At 43.7% G+C, this 21,316-nt stretch overlaps 1 long non-coding RNA gene across 1 annotated transcript; it reads right to left on the bottom strand.

The window, feature by feature from the left end:
• Positions 1-397: 397 nt before the first annotated feature.
• LOC142740947 (uncharacterized) lies at positions 398-9,512 on the bottom strand. Its single transcript, XR_012880933.1, has 3 exons — positions 9,473-9,512; positions 3,075-3,168; positions 398-615 (listed from the first exon to the last, which is right to left on the bottom strand). It is a non-coding gene; the product is annotated as an uncharacterized LOC142740947 (long non-coding RNA).
• Positions 9,513-21,316: the final 11,804 nt, after the last annotated feature.

Raw genomic sequence — 21,316 nt, 5'->3', positions numbered from 1 at the left:
TCAAAATAGCGCTGGCTTTCAACCTACAAACCAGCATCTATGCTGGGTCGATCTGAACTACGCAGTACAGAGCGAGACGGCAGAAGCAGAGGTTGTAAGGAACGGGTCCCGTCCGTTATATCCTATGCACTGTAGCTGCCGTATTCAATCTGTGTATGTGTCGTGAATTGACACATACACAGATGAAAGAAAACATGGCAGTCCCCAGTAAAGTAAGAAAGTGTTAATAAAGAAAAACATAATATTTTATTAAATAAAAACAAAAACACATAAATGAATAAAAAAAAATAATCATGACACCTTTCCTTTAAAGAAAAAATGGGAAAAGTTTTTTTTTTTAAACTTTTAATATTTTCTTTTCAGAGTGAAGGCAGTTCTGAGGGTCTTCATTTGGCCCCTGGGCTGCCATGACAACCGTTGTCACCCTCGATCTATTTTGCGGGGGGGGGGGGGGTGGCTGCCCCCTCTTTTCACCGCCTCAGATGCTGCAGTTGCCATTGACACCCGCAGCTGTGGTCGTGATTGACACTCGCAGCTGACACCCGCACGCTTCATACATCACCCCTTGCACCGGGGCGGAATGGAACATCTGGGTGCGTGAAGGGATTAATAAAGCTGAATTTAAAAACAAAAACAACACACAGAGGAGCAAGGAAGAAGAATGTAAGAGCAGCCCCTCACAGAGACTGACAGACATGATGAGATGTTGCTGTAAGTAGAAATACTCTATAACTTCTGCTCCTCAATAACCTATTATTCAACTGTTATAAAGCTGGACAGTGTTACCTAAATGCCAGTGGTCACATGATGTGGGTCACATGAGTGACACCATCTTTAGTCCATTCAGTTATCCTATGGGTGCATTTATATGGACTAATCTGTGGGCTATACCATTTTTATTTTGTAGACAGAAGCAACTACACTGTTATAAGAAAGGTATGTAAGCAGAATTTTAAATATATGTATATTAGAAATCTGTATCATTTCCTATTTTTTAAATGAATAGAATAAAATAAAAAGTGGAGGCGTTTTTTTTCCGTCTCCCACTGATTGAAATGGGGTTTTGGAGGCGGAAACCGCCTCAAGATAGGTCATGTCGCTTCTTTTTACTGCGAGGAGGTTTTTCCGCTCGCGGTAAAAACCACCTGTGCCTCCCATTGAAATCAATGGGAGGCATTTTTGGCCGTTTTTTGCCGAGTTTTGCAGAGCGGTTTCCGCGCCAAAAAATTTGTCAAAAAAACTCAGTGTGAATAGGGCCTTACATGAATAGTATATTCATGTAAAACATTAGACACCCAATGTAAAGTTTCATTACATTTTTTTAAATATTAATATTTCATACAAATTCAAAAAGTATATAAACTGTTCCCCACTGCGCCATACATTTACGGTGCTGACAGAATAGAACATCCCATGGACACCCTGCTGTAATGGCCTAAATCTGAGAACTCCATTCCTGGCCATTCAACCCCTTTAGACCACGGCACCCCAGTAAGTTTTTACACAGGGATCGCAAACGTGGGTACTGATGGGTTGCCATGATAGCCAGGGGGGCTAACAATGGCCTACCATGTCTGCCATGTGTGTGAGCCTATTAGCCCGTGCCCAAGGTGGGGCGTAATATGCTGTCTGTCAGTATAACGCTGAGGGTATGTTCACACGATAGCAGGCATTTACGGCTGAAATGACAGCCTGTTTTCAGAAGAAAACAGCTGCGTTGTTTCAGCCGTAAATGCTCCACCTCGTAATATACGAGGCGTCTGTGACGCTCGTATATCTTGAGCTGCTCTTCATTGAGTTCAATGAAGAACGGCTCAAATTACGTTGCAAAGAAGTGCCCTGCACTTCTTTGCCGAGGCAGTCAATTTACACGTCGTCGTTTGACAGCTGTCAAACGACGACACGTAAATTACAGGTCGTCTGCACAGTACGTCGGCAAACCCATTCAAATGAATGGCCAGATGTTTGCCGACGTATTGTAGCCCTATTTTCAGACGTAAAACGAGGCATAATACGCCTCGTTTACGTCTGAAAATAGGTCGTGTGAACCAAGCCTGACAGGCATAATACACTGTCATACAGAAGTATTGTATTGTATTATTGAAGCGATCAAAGAATCGCATGTTCAAGTTCTATAGTGAGGCTAAATTAAATAATAAAGAAAATGTGTACAAAAAATCTAAAAGAAAAAAAATTATATAGAATTGTTATTGCTGTAAACGTTACGATCCTCACTAAAAAAATGAACACATTATTTGTCCGACAGGAACCCACGTGAAAAAAAGTCCTAGAATTCCTGTTTTTTGTTCATTCTGACTCCCAAAAAATGAATAAAAATGAATAAGTCCTATGTACCTTAAAATAGTGCCAATCAAAACTACAACTTGCTCCACACAAAAAAAACACAAGCCGTTATAAAACTATGTTGATGGAAAAATAAAATGCTATAGCTCTTGGAATGGGGTGATACAAAACCAAATTATTTTAAGAAAGTGTTTTTATAAAAATGTGCACAAGCACTTAAAAAAAATTAAACTATATTTGACATCACTGTAATTGTAACCACCCACAGAATAAAGCTAAGATGTCATTTACATCATTTATGGTAAACACCATACAAACTAAACTAAAAAACTTGGGTAAGGCTGGGTTCACACGAGCACATTAACGTCCGTAATGGACGGACGTATTTCGGCCACTAATCCCGGACCGAACTCAGTGCAGGGAGCCGGGCTCCTAGCATCATAGTTATGTACGACGCTAGGAGTCCCTGCCTCTCCGTGGAACTACTTTCCCGTACTGAAAACATGATTACAGTACGGGACAGTAGTCCTGCAGAGAGGCAGGGACTCCTAGCATCGTACATAACTATGATGCTAGGAGCCCGGCTCCCTGCACTGAGTTCGGTCCGGGACTTCCGGCCGAAATACGTCCGTCCATTACGGACGTTAATATGCTCGTGTGAACCCAGCCTAAAACTGATGGTAATTTTCCATTCCCCCTGAGAATGCTGAGGTTGAAAAAAAAACACAAAATTGCTGCATTCTTCAGCCCCAAACTAGACCACATCCTACCTGCAAAACGATGTAACTGTACATGACTTTACTGCAATCCCACATACAGTTAAGTTTATTGGATGGCGTGGGAACAGCTCGCAGCAGGTAACATCTGTAATATATGGACGAGATAGAAGTTACCTCCGATCCCGGCCATTTAACCCTTCAGTTGCCATGATCAATAGCGACTACAGCATCTAAGCGGTTGACAGAGGGACAGTGCGAGCGATCGGTAGGCAGGGCCTGATAGGCTGCCTGTCAGTGGAGAAATGACCGACACAATACACTGCACTACTTAAGTGATCAGGAGATCAGACCTTTAAAGAGACTCTGTCACCACATTATAAGTGCCCTACCTCCTACATAAGGAGATGGACACTATAATGTAGGCGACAGCAGTGCTTTTTATTTAGAAAAACAATCTATTTTTACCACGTGATTAGCGATTTTAGCTTTTTGCTAATTAGTTTCTTAATGCCCAACTGGGCGTGTTTTTACTTTAGACCAAGTGGGCGTTGTGGAGAGAAGTGTATGACGCTGACCAATCAGTGACCAATCAGCGTCATACGCTTCTCCCCATTCGTTTACATAGCGCATAGTGACACTGCGTTGTTCACTATGTGCTGTCTTATACTGACACATTAACGTTACTGAAGTGTCTTGACAGTGACTAGACATTCCTTCCAGCCAGGACGCGATGTCTATTCACAATCCCGACACTTTGGTAATGTTTGTGTGGGACTTACAGCAGAGCAAGCGTAATCTCGCTCTAACATGTGATTTACAGCGTGTTCTTGCGAGATTACGCTTGCTCTGCTATAAATCCCACACAAACGTTACCAAAGTGTCGGGATTGTGAATAGACATCCCGTCCTGGCTGGAGGTAATGTATATTCACTGTCAAGACACTTCAGTAACGTTAATGTGTCAGTATAAGACAGCACATAGTGAACAACGCAGTGTCACTATGCGCTGAGTAAATGAATGGAGAGAAGTGTATGACGCTGATTGGTCAAAATCCGCTATCCAAAAGCCAAATGGTGGTCCTTCTGAACCTGGCAGTGTGCCCAAACAGTAGTTTCTGACCACATATGGCATATTAGTGTACTTGGGTGAGCCTGCTTAACTATTTATGCGGTGTGTCTCCAGTGGCACAAACTGGGCACAACATAGTGAAATTTTCACTAGAGCCATAGATGAATACTTTGAGGGGTGTCGTTTTTAAAATGGGGCGGCTTCTTTGAGGCACGTAGGTGTGTGAAAAATGCACCAATATAGGGCATGCAGTGAGTTTCACGCAACGGACACACGTAAAAACTCCTGCATGTGTGAATGGCCCCATTGAAATCAATGGGTCAGTGTACTGTGTGTGATTTTCACGCACAGCACACGGACGAGTTTTACGCTCGTCTGAATGAGCCCTAAGGGGTTTTTAAATAGTTTCCAAAATAGGGTATTTTCGTGATGTTTCTTATGTTTTGGCACCTAAACGCTATTTTAAACATGAAATGGTGCCTGGAAAACTTCCTATTTAAAGGAGGCCCCAAATTCTATAAGGTGCTCCTTCATTTCTGAGACCTGTGATGGAGTCAAGTATGTAGCACACTAGGGCCACATATGGGATATTTCTAAAAACTGCAGAATATGGGTAAACAATATTGGGCTGTGTTTCTCTGTTAACACCTATTGTGCTATGAAATAAATTTATTTTAAATTGAATATTTGAAAAAACAAAATTACATTTATAAAGTTCACCTACACGTTGCCTTAATCTCTGTGAAACACCTAAACGGTCAACAAACTTCCTAAACGCTGTTTTGAATACGTTGAGGGTGTAGTTTTTACAATGGGGTAATTTATGTGGGATTTCTAAAATATACACTACTGCACAATTATTATTTGTATACACCTCAGATGCGTCCACTTCTCTGTAAAGGATGAACGTGGTACATGTGTTTTGCACAGAAATTAGTCTATCTACTGTTTTAAACACTTTCAGCACTCTCAGACATCACATTTATACATTATGAAACATTCTTTGTTGCCCATAGCAACCAATCACAGCACATCTTTATTTTTTAAGAGCAGAATATGAAATGAAATCTTCGCTGTGATTGGTTCCTATGGGCAAAAAAGACAGTTTCTCTTATACGCAGGCTTCTAAATCCCCACTGTACACAGTGAAAAAACTCTGGTGTTCACCTTGTATGTGATACTGTGTAAGGCCTTATTTACACGAACGTGTGCGTTTTGCGCACGCAAAAAACGCTGCATTTTGTGTGCGCAAAAGGCACTTAACAGCTCCGTGTGTCATCAGTGTATGATGTGTGGCTGCGAGATTTTCTCGCAGCCGCCATCATTATGACACTCTGTTTGGATGTTTGTAAACAGAAAAGCACGTGGTGCTTTTCTGTTTACATTCAGAGTTTAACAGCTGTTGCGCGAATCACGCAGTTCGCACGGAAGTGCTTCCGTGCGGCATGCGTGGTTTTCACGCACCCAATGACTTCAATGGGTGTGTGATGCGCGAACAGCGCACAAAGATAGGACATGTCGTGAGTTTTACGCAATGCACTCGGGCTGCGCAAAATTCACGCACTGTCTGCACTGCCTCATAGCCTAATATAGGTGCGTACGACACGCGTGAAAAGCACGCGCGTCGCACGTGCGTATATTACGCTCGTGTAAATGATGCCTAAACTTGTAGTAACATGTAAATTGGTCTTGTAAATGGCTCCCATGAAGAAGTTCTCAATTGCAAGAGATCTGCCAAAGTCACTTTGAGAAATGCAGGGCATAGTCTGCGGGAATTTGCTCGCCTGGAGACGGTTTCTCTTGTGTGCCTGCAGTGTTACCTGCAAGAGATACCCCAAAAACAAGAGTGTACATGATCAACCACAACCTGGAAAAATGTTTCAAAGTGTGTTTTAACCCCTTGGTGACACATCCTGTTTTGGCCTTGTGGTACAGACGATTTTTTTTTCAAATCTGACATGTGTTACTTTATGTGGTAATAACTCCGTAATGCTTTTACCTATCCAAGCAATTCTGAGATTGTTTTCTCGTGACACATTGTTCTTTATGTTAGTGGAAAAAATTTGGTCGATCAATTCAATATTTATTTGCGAAAAACACCCAAATTTTGAGAAAATTAGTACAAATTTGCATTTTTCTAAATTTAAATGTATTTGCTTGTAAAACAGATCGTAATACCACACAAAATAGTTACTAGTTAACATTTCCCATATGTCTTCTTTATGTTGGCACCGATTTTTGAATGTCCTTCTATTTTTCTTGGACGTTACAAGGTTTTGAATAGCAGCAATTTCTCACATTTTCAAGAAAATTTCAAAAGGCAATTTTTTCAGGGACCAGTACTGAAGTGGATTTGAGGGCTTTATATATTAGAAAGTCCCAATAAATCACTCCATTTTAAAAACTGCACCCCTCAAAGTATTCAAAACAACATTCAGAACGTTTCTTAACCCTTTAGGCGTTTCACAGGAATTAAAGCAAAGTAGAGGGGAAATTTACAAATGTCATTTTTTTTGCCGAAATTCATTTGTAATACATTTTTTTTCTGTAAGGCTGGGTTCACACGTGGCGGAATTTCACTTAAATTCCGCTGCGGACACTCCGCAGCGTTAATCCGCAGCGGAGCCGTTTCTGCATTGACTTCCACTTCTATTTAGAAGTGTTCGTTTAGACGATGCGTAACATTCCGCTGCGGAGCATAGGCTGCGGAGCGGAATTTGGTGTCCGCAGCATGCTCTGTCTGTTGCGGAGCAGTGGCGGACTCATGGCGGAATTTCTCCATTGACTTCAATGGAGATTCTAAGTTCCGCAATGAAGTCCGCAGCTGTCATGCACATGTTATGTGTGCTGCGGATGCGTCTTGCTTTTTTGCCATGACATTTCTTCATTCTGGCTGGACCTATGTATTTCTAGGTCTACAGCCAGACTGAGGAAGTCAATGGGGCTCCCGTAATGACGGGAGCGTTGCTTGGAGACGACTGTAAATAGTCACTGTCCAGGGTGCTGAAAGAGTTAAGCGATCGGCAGTAACTGTTTCTGCACCCTGGACAGTGACTACCGATCCCAATATACAGCAACCTGTAAAAAAATATAAGTTCATACTTACCGAGAACTCCCTGCTTCTGTCTCCAGTCCGGCCTCCCAGGATGACGTTTCAGTCTAAGTGACGGCTGCAGCCAATCACAGGCCAAGCACAGGCTGCAGCGGTCACATGGACTGGCGCGTCATCCAGGGAGGTCGGGCTGGATGCCGAAAGAGGGACGCGTCACCAAGACAACGGCCGGTAAGTATGAAAGTCGTTTACTTTCACTAGGGAAAGTGCTGTCCCTTCTCTCTATCCTGCACTGATAATAGAGAGAAGGGAAGCACTTTTCCCGCAGTCCGCAGCAGCTAGTCCGCATCAATTTTCTGCACATTTTGTGCAGATCCGCAGCCGTAATCCGCAACCCGGATTAGGTGCGGCATTGATGCGGACAGTTGCGGAGGAAATCCGCCACGTGTGGTCATGCCCTTACACAGAAGGTTTTACCAGAGAAATGCAACTCAATATATATTGCCCAGATTCTGCAGTTTTTAGAAATATCCCACATGTGGCCCTAGTGTGCTAATGGACTGAAGCACAGGCCTCAGAAGCAAAGGAGCACCAAGTCGATTTTATTGGAAACTACGCCCCTCAAGGAATTTATCTAGGGGTATAGTTAGCATTTTGACCCCACAGGTTTTTTTGCTACATTTATTGGAATTAGTCTGTGAAAATGAAAATCTTATTTTTTTTCCTGAAAAAACTTAGACCTTTTTAATTTTTACAAGGAATAAAGAATAAAAAACACCCCGAAATTTGTAAAGCATCTTCTCTCGATTACGAAAATACCCCATATGTAGTAATAAACTGCTGGTTTTCGGTGCCAAGTCACGTTTGCAAGCACTGGAGGGACCAAAACCCCCCAAAAGTGACCCCATTTTGGAAACTACACCCCACAAGGAACTTTTCTAGGGGTATAGTTAGCATTTTGACCCCACAGGTTTTTTTGCAGCGTTTAGTAGAATTACACCGTGAAAATTAATATCAACATTTTTGTCCACTCAAATGTTGATTTTTTTCATTTTCACAAGGGATAAAGGAGAAAAAGCCAACATTTGTAAAGCAATATCTCCCGAGAGCGGCAATACCCCACATGTGGTAATAAGGATTTTTTTTATTAGAAATTGATTAACCCTTTCAGGACTGATCCTTTTTTTTTTGCTTTTTCATTTTCGTTTTTCACTCTTCGCCTTCCTAGAGCCATAACTTTTTTATTTTTCCGTCAATAGATTGGTTTGAGGGCTTATATTTTGCAGTAGGAGTTGTAGTTTGTATTGACACAATTTAAAGTACTATATAATGTACTGGGAAACTGAAAATAAAATTCTTTGCGGGCTGAAATTGGAAAAAACTGCCTACATTGTTTTTTGGGTTTTCGGTTTTACGGCTTTCACCGTGCCGTTAAAACTTCAACTGAACTTTATTCTGCGTCTCAATTCGAGTACGGTGATAGCAAATTTATATAGTTTTTTTTAAATATTTTACTACTTTTACAAAGAAAAAACTATTTGTTAAAAAAATAATTGTTTTGTATCAACACATTCTGAGAGCCTTATCTTTTTTATTTTTTGGTAGATTGAGCAGATTCGAGGGCTTTTTTTTGGCGGGACGAGCTGTAGTTTTTATTGGTGCAATTTTTTGGTACATACAACTTTTTTTATCACTTTTTATTACATTTTCTTCAGAACTAAGTTGACCAAAAAACGATTTTGGCGTTTTAAATTCTTTATTTGTTACGCCGTTCACCGTGCGCTATAAATTACATATTACTTTACTCTGCGGGTCGGTACGATTACGGCGATACCATATGTATATAGTTTTTTTTATGTTTTGTAGTGTTTTCACAATAAAATCACATTTTTATAAAATAATAAATTTTTTGTGTCACCATATTCTGACAGCCATAACATTTTTATTTTTCAGTCAAAAAAGCTGAGTAAGAGTTTGTTTTTTTTGCGGGACAGGTTGTAGTTTTTATTGGTACTATTTTGGGGTACAAGCAACTTTTTCATCACTTTTTATTCTATATATTGGGAGGGGTGCTGAACAAAAAATAGCGATTCTGGCATTGTTTTTAGTTTTTGTTTTTTTTGCGCTGTTCACTGTGCGGGAAAAATAACATTATAGTTTTATAATTTGAGTCATTACAAACGCGGTGATACCAAATATGTGTACTTTTTTAACATTTTCATTTTTTCCCTATAATAAATGAGTTATTATAGGGAAAAAAAGCAGTGTTTTTTTATGTATAACTTTTATTTTTACACTTCTATAAAACATTTTTATTAACTTTTTTTACTTGTTACACTTTTTTTCTTGACCTGCAGCACTGATCGCTCCTAGAATACATTACACTACCTATGTAGTGTCATGTATTCCAACTGTCAGTGTGACGTCACAATCACTCTGACAGTAAGCCTATGAGGACCAGCCAGGAGCTGGTCCCTTTAGGCTTCCATATATGGCAGACTCGGAGGCCGTTGTCTGGCCTCAGGTTGCCATGACAACCATCGGCAACCCCCAGGATTGCATGGGGGCTGCCGATGTGCTACAAACCCCCGAAATGCGGCGATCACAATTGATCGCCGCATTTATGGGGTTAATTGCCGAAATCAGCGTCGATGAACTGTCGGGGAGAGCTGTCCTCCCGGTTCCCGATGTACACTGTCACCGACAGAATGCGTTGGGAGCGACTCAGTGACTTCCTGCCACTTAGACAGCAAGCCTATCAGGACCAGCCGGAGGCCATTGTTTGGCCTCCGGTTGCCATGCCAACCAACGGCAAACCCTGTGTACTAGAAAACCCTAAAATGCGGCGATCACAATCGATCTTTGCATTTAAGGGGTTAATTGCCAAAATCAGCAGCACAATCGATCTTTGCATTTAAGGGATTAATTGCCAAAATCAGACTGCTGGACGGTAAGACTGGAGTGTCAGCTGTCAGAGACAGCTGACCTCACGGTTCCCAGCGCATACTGTCACAGACAGTGTGTATCGGGATCCACGCAGCAACTGTACCTTGTGGTGCGCAAAGTGACCTACTGCCACGACGTACAGTTGCATCCTGGTGCACATAGGGGTTCAACTGGACAGATTCAAAACAGCTTGTTAGATTCGGGCCACTCTGATGAAAATGATAAAGAAAGGCGTGTCAATCACGACTGTCAAATGCCGCCTTGTAGCCAGTGACTTGAAGGGATGTATTGCAGCCCGAAAAACATTACTTGGGCCCAATAATAAAAATAATAAGCTATCGTGGACTAAAAAGCACAGGAGCTGGGCCACTAGTCAATGGAAGAATGTTCTTTTCACAGACTAATCACATTTTGTATTTGTCAGGTGACAGGTGAGCTTCCTGCTTGTATTCAACCCGCAGTCAAGCATCGAGGAGGTTCCATTATGGTCTGGGGATGTTTCGGAGATGGTGCAGTTGGTGACTTACTAAAAATCTAAGGAATCATTGACTCCAAGTGCTACCACAAGATAATTGTGTGCCCTGCCATCCCTTTCGGCACCAGTCTTTTTGGTTGTGGTATCCCACTACCTCAAGATAATCCCACTACCTCATGATAACGACCCAAAACATACCTCTTGTCTTTGCAAAAAGTATGTTCATTCAAAAGAACGACAACAGGTGCTGAAGAACAGGGTTTGGCCACCCCAGAGTCCTGATTGCAATCCAATTAAACTTCTTTGCGATTATCTGCACAGGTGTGTTCGAGATGTGCATGTTACGATCCAAAATCACCTTTCGGAGTTGTTACCAGACAAGTGGGCTGCAATCAGAGCTGAAGATTTAGAAGCCTTATTCAGTCCTAATTTTTTTTTATTACATTTAAATAATGATGCCTACATACAGAAGACATATTGTAAACCTTGTTTATTCACTAATTTATGTGGTATCATTAAACTGTATAATTAAATGCTATTTTTTCCATACTTTCTGTAAATTTTGGAATTGGAGTGACACGTTTCAGATTTGAAACATGGGGCTCCGTCTTTAAGGCCAAAACTGGCTGTGGCAAGTGGTTGAGGATAAAGACAAAGGTGTTGTACACAAGCCAAGTACACAAACATATTGACACTGATTATTTCAGTGCTATAGACATACTGAATAAGAAATTATTAAGCCACAAATAAAGGAAATTACACTTTTTGAGAAAAAAAATAAACAAATTGTAATGATGGGGGTAGGGAAACAGACAAGTGAGCCCTAATCTACCCGCCACTCAGTCCCTGCCTACTTGCAACGACCCGCCCTAGGCGACGGGGTACAACTGGGCGATGGTCCCTATTCTCAGTAAGTGCACGACAGACAAACAGACAAGGGTACACAAAGCTAAGGGAAATGGGGCAGTTACCCACGGCAACACCATGAGCAACAAGAGTGGTGAACGAGCCGAGTCAAACCAGGAGTGTACAAGGTACCAAACGCTGAGCAGGAGAGTAGTGAACAAGCCGAGTCAAACCAGGAGTGTACGAGGTACCAAACGCAGAGCAGGAGAGTAGTCAGTAAGCCAGGGTCAGTATGACACAGGGACAAATAGTTCAGAAGCTGCAGCAGGGCCAGGAAACCACACGAGAAGAATCACAAGCAAGGAGGAACAGGAAAGGCAGGTATAAATAGACAGAGGGCGGGAGCTAGCTCCTTCTGGCCAGGCTGTGATAGGCTCTCCCACTCCTAAGCCTGCCATCCTGAGTGGTGGAAGATGAAGTCAGTCTCACAGACATAGAAGCAGGTGCAGACTGATTACCTATGGGCGTATACACAGAAGCTGTGCCTGGCAGATCCTTTACAGTACCCCCCCTTTTATGAGGGGCCACTGGACCCTTTCTAGGTGGACCTAGTTTATTGGGGAAACGAAGGTGGAACTTCCTCACCAATACCCCAGCGTGAACATCCCGGGCGGGTACCCAAGTCCTCGCCTCAGGCCCGTATCCTCTCCAATGGACCAGGTACTGGAGGGAGCCTTGGACCACCTTGCTGTCCACAATCTTAGCCACCTCGAATTCCACCCCCTCAGGGGTGAGAACGGGAACAGGAGGTTTCCTCGAGGGAGCCAAGGACGGGGAGCAGCGTTTAAGGAGGGAGGCATGAAACACGTCGTGTATTCGAAAAGATGGGGACAACTCCAGTCAGAAGGAGACAGGATTGAGGACTTCAATGACCTTATACGGCCCTATAAACCGGGGAGCAAACTTCTTGGACGGGACCTTAAGGTGCAAGTTCTTAGACGATAACCACACCAGATCCCCGACCATAAACAAGGGGTTAGCAGAACATCTTCTATCTGCCTGAGTTTTTTGTATGCTCTGAGACGCCTCTAGGTTCTTCTGAACCAGGACCCAGACTGTGCACAGTTCCCGATGAACGACCTCTATCTCGGGATTGTTGGAACTATCAAGTGAAACGGAGGAGAACCGTGGATTAAACCTAAAATGACAGAAAAAGGGGGAGACCCCTGACAAGTTACTGACCCGGTTATTAAGGGAAAATTTGGCGAGGGGAATGAATGAGACCCAATCATATTGACAGTCAGAGATAAAACACCTTAAATATTGTTCTAGAGACTGATTAGTCCTCTCGGTTTGGCCATTAGTTTCAGGATGGAAGGCAGAGGAGAAGGACAGATCAATCTCCAACTTTTTACAGAAGGCTCTCCAAAACAATGAAACAAATTGTACACCTCTGTCCGAAACAATATTGACAGGGACCCCATGGAGACGCAGGATGTGTTTGACAAACAAGGTAGCTAACGTCTTAGCATTGGGTAGTTTCTTGAGGGGCACAAAGTGGCACATCTTACTGAAGCAGTCTACTACAACCCACACCACCGACTTGCCTTGAGATGGAGGCAAATCGGTGATAAAATCCATGGAGATATGGGTCCAAGGTCTCTGGGGAATGGGCAAAGAACGTAGTAAGCCCGCTGGTCGGGACCTGGGAGTCTTGGACCTAGCACAAACCTCACAAGCGGCGACGTAGGCCTTAACGTCTTTAGGCAACCCAGGCCACCAATAGTTTCTGGCAATGAGATGCTTGGTACCCAGGATGCCTGGATGACCAGATAGTGCGGAGTCATGATTTTCCCTAAGTACCCTTAGCCGGAATTGCAGGGGAACAAACAGCTTGTTCTCAGGAAGGTTCCCGGGAGCTGAACCTTGATCAGCCGCAATTTCAGAGACTAAATCAGAATCAATAGAAGAAATGATTATACCTGGAGGCAAAATACAAGCAGGATCTTCCTCCGAAGGAGGGCTGGCCATGAAGCTACGCGACAGTGCATCAGCCTTAATATTTTTAGACCCAGCCCTATAGGTAACCAAAAAGTTGAATCTGGTAAAAAATAGCGCCCATCGAGCTTGTCTCGGGTTTAGCCTCCGGGCAGATTCTTGTGGTCGGTAAGGACCGTTACCTGGTGCCTAGCCCCCTCCAGGAAGTGGCGCCACACTTCAAATGCCCATTTAATGGCTAAGAGTTCGCGGTTGCCAATATCATAGTTACTCTCAGTGGGCGAAAACTTCCTGGAGAAGTAGGCACAGGGACGGAGATGGGTGAGGGACCTGGTACCCTGGGACAAGACAGCCCCCACTCCCACCTCGGATGCGTCAACCTCCACGATAAATGGCTCTATTTGGTTCGGCTGAAGCAGCACCGGGGCCGAGATAAAGCACTTCTTAAGGACCTCAAAAGCCTGGACAGCCTCAGGAGGCTTAGCGATGACCGAGAAGTTAGCAATAAATCTCTTATAATAATAATTAGCGAACCCCAAGAAACACTGTAACGCCTTCAGGGAGGCAGGTTGGACCCATTCCGCCACAGCCTGGACCTTGGCGGGGTCCATGCGGAATTCATGAGGAGTGAGGATTTGACCCAAAAATGGTATCTCCTGCACCCCAAACACACATTTTTCGGTCTTCGCAAACAGTTTGTTTTCCCGAAGGACCTGGAGCACCTTCCTGACATGCTCAATGTGGGAGGACCAGTCCTTGGAAAACACAAGTATGTCATCAAGGTACACTACAAGAAATACCCCCAGGTAATCTCTTAAAATCTCATTTATGAAATTCTGGAAGACCACGGGAGCATTACACAACCCAAAGGGTATGACGAGGTATTCAAAATGACCTTCGGGCGTGTTAAACGCAGTCTTCCACTTATCCCCCTCTTTGATGCGGATAAGGTTATACGCCCCCCGTAGATCAAACTTAGAGAACCATTGGGACCCCTGAACCTGATTAAAGAGATCAGGAATCAAAGGAAGGGGATACTGGTTCCTTACAGTGACCTTATTCAAGTTACGGTAGTCAATGCATGGCCTAAGACCACCATCCTTCTTCCCTACGAAGAAGAAGCCAGCACCTACCGGAGAAGTAGAGGGGCGAATGTAACCCTTGGCCAGGCATTCCTGGATATACTCTCTCATGGCTTCACGCTCGGGACAAGAGAGATTAAATATCCTACCCTTAGGGAGCTTAGCTCCTGGTACCAAATCGATAGCGCAATCGTATTCTCTATGAGGAGGTAACACTTCGGAGGCCTCCTTAGAGAAAACATCAGTGAAGTCCTGAACAAACTCAGGTAGCGTGTTCACCTCCTCAGGGGGAGAAATAGAATTAACAGAAAAACATGACGTCAAGCATTCATTACCCTATTTGGTAAGCTCCCCAGTATTCCAGTCAAACGTGAGATTATGCAACTGCAACCAGGGAAGGCCTAAAACCAAATCGGACGATAATCGCTGCATCAACAGTACAGAGCACTGCTCCAAATGCATGGAGCCAACAAGGAGTTCAAAAACAGGGGTATGCTGTGTAAAATAACCATTAGCAAGAGGAGTGGAGTCGATACCCACTACCGGGACAGGTTTAGGCAAATCAATCAAAGGCATAGCTAGAGACATAGCAAATTCCACAGACATGATATTAGCAGAAGACCCTGAATCCACGAAGGCACTGCCGGTAGCAGACCTACCACCAAAAGAGACCTGAAAGGGAAGCAAGATTTTATTACGTTTCATATTTACGGGAAATACCTGTGCGCCCAAGTGACCTCCCCGATGATCACTTAGGCGCGGAACTTTTCCGGCTGCTTATTCTTACGCCTAGGACAGGTGTTCACTTGATGCTTGTCATCCCCACAATAGAAGCAGAGACCATTCTTCCTGCGGAACTCTCTACGTTGTCGGGGGGACACGGAGGCCCCGAGTTGCATAGGTACCTCCGAGTCCTCCGTGGAAGAGCGAAGCAACGGGACCTCGGGAGGCATCATGGGGGAGTCAGAGGGGAAAACACAAAAACTTTCAAGTTGTCTGTAATGACGGGGATGGGGAGACAGACAAGTGAGCCCTAATCTACCCACCACTCAGTCCCTGCCTACTTGCAACGACCCGCCCTAGGCGACGGGGTACAACTGGGCGACGGTCCCTACGCTCAATAAGTGCACGACTGACAAACAGACAAGGGCACACAGAGATAGGGGAGAAAGGGGCAGTTGCCCACGGCAACACAGTGCACAACAAGAGAAGTGAACAAGCCGAGTCAAACCAGGAGAGAACGAAGTGCCAAACGCAGAGCAGGAGGGTAGTCAGCAAGCCGGGGTCAATATGAAGCAAGGACAATAGTACAAGAAGCTGATGCAGGGCCAGGAAACCAAACGAGAAGAAATCACAAGCAAGGAGGAACAGGAAAGGCAGGTATAAATAGACAGAGGGCGGGAGTTTGCTCCGTCTGGCCAGGCTGTGATAGGTTCTCCCACTCCTAAGCCTGCCACCCTGCGTGGTGGAAGATGGAGTCAGTCTCACAGACATAGAAGCAGGTGCAGACTTATTATCTATGCGCGTTAACCCTGAAGCTGTGCCTGGCAGATCCTTTACATTGTCGTTCCCTGAGACGTCGGTCAAGTCGTACCGCTAAAGCCATAACCTGGTCTAGGGAGTCAGAAGAGGGATAGCTAACTAACAGGTCTTTCAGGGCGTTCGACAGACCCAACCTAAACTGGCACCTTAAGGCAGGGTCATTCCACCGAGAAGCTACGCACCACTTCCTAAAGTCAGAACAATACTCCTCAACAGGTGTCTTACCCTGACGTAAGGTCACCAGCTGACTCTCGGCAAAGGCAGTCCTGTCAGTGTCGTCATAAATGAGTCCGAGAGCAGAAAAGAAAAGATCAACGGAGGAAAGTTCAGGGGCGTCAGGAGCCAAGGAGAAGGCCCATTCTTGGGGCCCTTCCTGGAGCCGGGACATAATTATACCCACCCGCTGTCTCTCAGAACCTGAGGAGTGAGGCTTTAAGCGAAAGTAGAGCTTAAAACGCTCCCGAAAGGAGAGAAAAGTCCTCCGGTCCCCTGAGAACCGGTCAGGCAACTTGAGGTGGGGTCCAAGAGGTGAGGTGAGGGGTACTACCATGGTAGCGTCAGGCTGGTTGACCCTCCAGGGCCTGGACTTGTAGGGAGAGACCCTGCATTTGCTGAGCCAGGGTCTCAAGGGGGTCCATAGTAGTGTGAGGGACCAGGGTAGCCTAGGTATATGGGCTTGTGATTATGTAATGATGGGGATAGGGAAACAGACAAGTGAACCCTAATCTACCCGCCACTCAGTCCCTGCCTACTTGCAACGACCCGCCCTAGGCGACGGGGTACAACTGGGCGACGGTCCCTACGCTCAGTAAGTGCACGACAGACAAACAGACAAGGGTACACAAAGCTAAGGGAAATGGGGCAGTTGCCCACGGCAACACCGTGAGCGACAAGAGTGGTGAACGAGCCGAGTCAAACCAGGAGTGTACGAGGTACCAAACGCTGAGCAGGAGAGTAGTGAACAAGCCGAGTCAAACCAGGAGTGTACGAGGTACCAAACGCAGAGCAGGAGAGTAGTCAGTAAGCCAGGGTCAGTATGAAGCAGGGTCAAATAGTTCAGAAGCTGCAGCAGGGCCAGGAAACCACACGAGAAGAATCACAAGCAAGGAGGAACAGGAAAGGCAGGTATAAATATACAGAGGGCGGGAGCTAGCTCCGTCTGGCCAGGCTGTGATAGGCTCTCCCACTCCTAAGCCTGCCATCCTGAGTAGTGGAAGATGGAGTCAGTCTCACAGGTATAGAAGCAGGTGCAGACTGATTACCTATGGGTGTATACACAGAAGCTGTGCCTGGCAGATCCTTTACACAAATTAAGGAACAAACCAACAGGAAAAAAAATACTAACCCCTTCCCGCAAACTGCAGTACCATTACGGCGCTGTGATAGTGTGGGCTCAGAAGCTGAGTCTGCACCATCACCGCCGGGTATCTGCTGTAAATTACAGCTGATACCCTGCTGATCCGGCCGATTAACCCCTCATATGCTGCGTTCAATAGAGCAGCATATGAGGGGTTTTTAGGCCACCGGTGCCCTAGCGACATGATCGTTGGGGTGCCAATGGATGGTATGGCAACCGGAAGTCTAAGAATGGCCTCCGTGTCTGCCTTGTATTGCATAGACTTACTGCCAGTGTATGACTCACAGCTCTAATACACTGCACAATGTATGTAGTGTAGTGTATTAGAAAAGCGATCAGAGGTGCAGGCCTTCAAGTCCCCTAGTGGGACAAAAAAAAAGTTTAAAAAAGTTAATAAAAATGTTGTCAAAAAATAAACTTTCAAGTGAAAAAAAAAATTGCCCTTTTTCCCATAATAAGTCTTATAATATTGGAAAAAAAAAGAAAAAAACTATACATAATTGGTATCAATAACAATAAACAATAAAACTATTAGGTAAATTATCCCGCACGAAGAATGCTGTAAAAAAATAAATGAAAAACAACGTCAGAATCCCTGTCTTTAGGTCACATCTCCCAAAAAATGGAGTAAAAAGTGATCAAAAAGTCATCTTTACCCCAAAATAGTACCAATAAAAACGACAGCCTGTCCCACAAAAAAAAAAATCCCTGACAACGCTTTGTTAACGCAAAAATAAAAAAGTTATGGGTCTTAGAATATGGCGACACAGAAAACAAATTATTTTTTTTTTTTTTTTTTTTCAAAAGTGATTTTATTGTGCAAAAGCTGCAATACATGGAAAAAAAAATATACAGTTGGTATCGTCGTAATTGTATCGATCCGCAGAATAAAGTTAACATGTAATTTAAGGCATACTGTGAATGTCCGCTTCCAAAAAATCTAATAAAAAGTGATCAAAAAGTCGCATATGTCCCAAAATGGTATCAATAAAATCTACAGCTTGTCTCGAAAAAAAAAAACTGGTGCAGAGTGTTACAAAAGGGGGATAAGAAAGAATACTGTTTATCAGTGCGACACTGGCCTGTGCATAACGGATATCATCACAGCGTACCACACATCTGGGATAGTTATTTACCTCATTATCATACCCGCTTATTATGCCCTGAAGTACTCTGCACAGCTTACATATGCCCCCACATTATAAACTGAAATACCAGTAATACTCAAACAAAATTACTACCAAGCACAATCCATGCTCCAAATGGCGGTCCTTCCCTTCTAAGCCCTACAATGTGCCCAAACAGCAGTTTACGTCCACATACAGTGAAGGAAATAAGTATTTGATCCCTTGCTGATTTTGTAAGTTTGCCCACTGTCAAAGTCATGAACAGTCTAGAATTTTTAGGCTAGGTTAATTTTACCAGTGAGAGATAGATTATATAAAAAAAAAAAAAAAAGAAAATCACATAGTCAAAATTATATATATTTATTTGCATTGTGCACAGAGAAATAAGTATTTGATCCCCTACCAACCATTAAGAGTTCAGCCTCCTCCAGACCAGTTACACGCTCCAAATCAACTTGGTGCCTGCATTAAAGACAGCTGTCTTAAATGGTCACCTGTATAAAAGACTCCTGTCCACAGACTCAATTAATCAGTCTGACTCTAAACTCTACAACATGGGCAAGACCAAAGAGCTTTCTAAGGATGTCAGGGACAAGATCATAGACCTGCACAAGACTGGAATGGGCTACAAAACCATAAGTAAGACGCTGGGTGAGAAGGAGACAACTGTTGGTGCAATAGTAAGAAAATGGAAGACATACAAAATGACTGTCAATCGACATCGATCTGGGGCTCCATGCAAAATCTCACCTCGTGGGGTATCCTTGACCCTGAGGAAGGTGAGAGCTCAGCCGAAAACTACACGGGGGGAACTTGTTAATGATCTCAAGGCAGCTGGGACCACAGTCACCAAGAAAACCATTGGTAACACATTACGCCGTAATGGATTAAAATCCTGCAGTGCCCGCAAGGTCCCCCTGCTCAAGAAGGCACATGTACAGGCCCGTCTGAAGTCTGCAAATGAATATCTGGATGATTCTGAGAGTGATTGGGAGAAGGTGCTGTGGTCAAATGAGACTAAAATTGAGCTCTTTGGCATTAACTCAACTCGCCGTGTTTGGAGGAAGAGAAATGCTGCCTATGACCCAAAGAACTCCGTCCCCACTGTCAAGCATGGAGGTGGAAACATTATGTTTTGGGGGTGTTTCTCTGCTAAGGGCACAGGACTACTTCACCGCATCAATGGGAGAATGGATGGGGACATGTACCGTCAAATCCTGAGTGACAACCTCCTTCCCTCCACCAGGACATTAAAAATGGCTCGTTGCTGGGTCTTCCAGCACGACAATGACCCGAAACATACAGCCAAGGCAACAAAGGAGTGGCTCAAAAAGAAGCACATTAAGGTCATGGAGTGGCCTAGCCAGTCTCCAGACCTTAATCCCATTGAAAACTTATGGAGGGAGCTGAAGATCCGAGTTGCCAAGCGACAGCCTCGAAATCTTAATGATTTACAGATGATCTGCAAAGAGGAGTGGGCCAAAATTCCATCTAACATGTGTGCAAACCTCATCATCAACTACAAAAAACGTCTGACTGCTGTGCTTGCCAACAAGGGTTTTGCCACCAAGTATTAAGTCTTGTATGCCAAAGGGATCAAATACTTATTTCTCTGTGCAGAATGCAAATAAATATATATAATTTTGACAATGTGATTTTCTTTTTTTTTTTTATATATATAATCTATCTCTCACTGGTAAAATTAACCTAGCCTAAAAATTCTAGACTGTTCATGTCTTTGACAGTGGGCAAACTTACAAAATCAGCAAGGGATCAAATACTTATTTCCTTCACTGTATAGGGCATTGCTATACCCGAGAGAACCCGCTTAACAATTTATGGTGTAAGATTCTCCAGTAGATTTGGGTTTTACAAATGCGACATGACGTCTGCAAACCATTCAAGCAAAATCTACGCTCCAAAAGTCAAATACCACAACTTTTCTTCGGAAACCTCCCGTATGGCTAAACAGCAGTTTATAACCACATATGGGGTATTACCATACTCGGGAAACATTGCTTTACAAATTTTTGGGGTGCATTTTCTTCTTTACTCCTTGTGAAAATGAAAAACGTTGATCTAAAACTACATCTTATTGGAAAAAAAATAAAATTTTTCATTTTCACAGCTTAATTCAAATAAAAAATTCTCACTCACTATACCCCTAGATTATTCCCCAAGGGGTGTACTTTCCCCTAGTACTACAGGGGCTCAGCAAATGTGACATGGCGCCCAGAAACCATTCCAAAACAAATGGCGCTCCTTCCCTTCTGAGCCCTACCGTGTGTCCAAACAGCAGTTTATGACCGCATATGGGGTATTGCCGTACTCTGGAGAAATTGCTTTACAAGTGTTGGGGTACTTTTTTTCCGTTTAGTTCTTCTGGAAACCTACACCTACATTTTATTGGGAAAAAATTTAGATTTTCATTTTCACGGCCTACTTCCAATTTCTGCAAAAAAAACCTGTGTGGTCAAAATGTTCACTATACCCCTAGATAATTTCCTTGAGGAGTGTAGTTTCCAAAGTGGGGTCACTTGTGGGGGCTTTCCATTGTTTTGGCCCCTCAGGGGCTTTGCAAATGCGACATGGCCTCCACAAACCATTCCAGAAAAATTTGAGCTCCAAAAGCCCAATGGCGCTCCTTCCCTTCTGAGGCCTGCCATGTGTCCAAACAGCAGTTTATGACCACATATGGAGTATTGCTGTACTGGAGAAATTGTTTTACAAATGTAGGGGTGCTTTTTCTCCTTTAGTCCTTGTGGAAAGAAAGTTTTATTGGAAAAAATAAATTTTTTCA

This window comes from Rhinoderma darwinii, chromosome 2 (genome assembly GCF_050947455.1).
Source record: "Rhinoderma darwinii isolate aRhiDar2 chromosome 2, aRhiDar2.hap1, whole genome shotgun sequence".
Taxonomy (NCBI): domain Eukaryota; kingdom Metazoa; phylum Chordata; class Amphibia; order Anura; family Rhinodermatidae; genus Rhinoderma; species Rhinoderma darwinii.
This window is presented reverse-complemented; position numbering and strand designations above follow the sequence as displayed.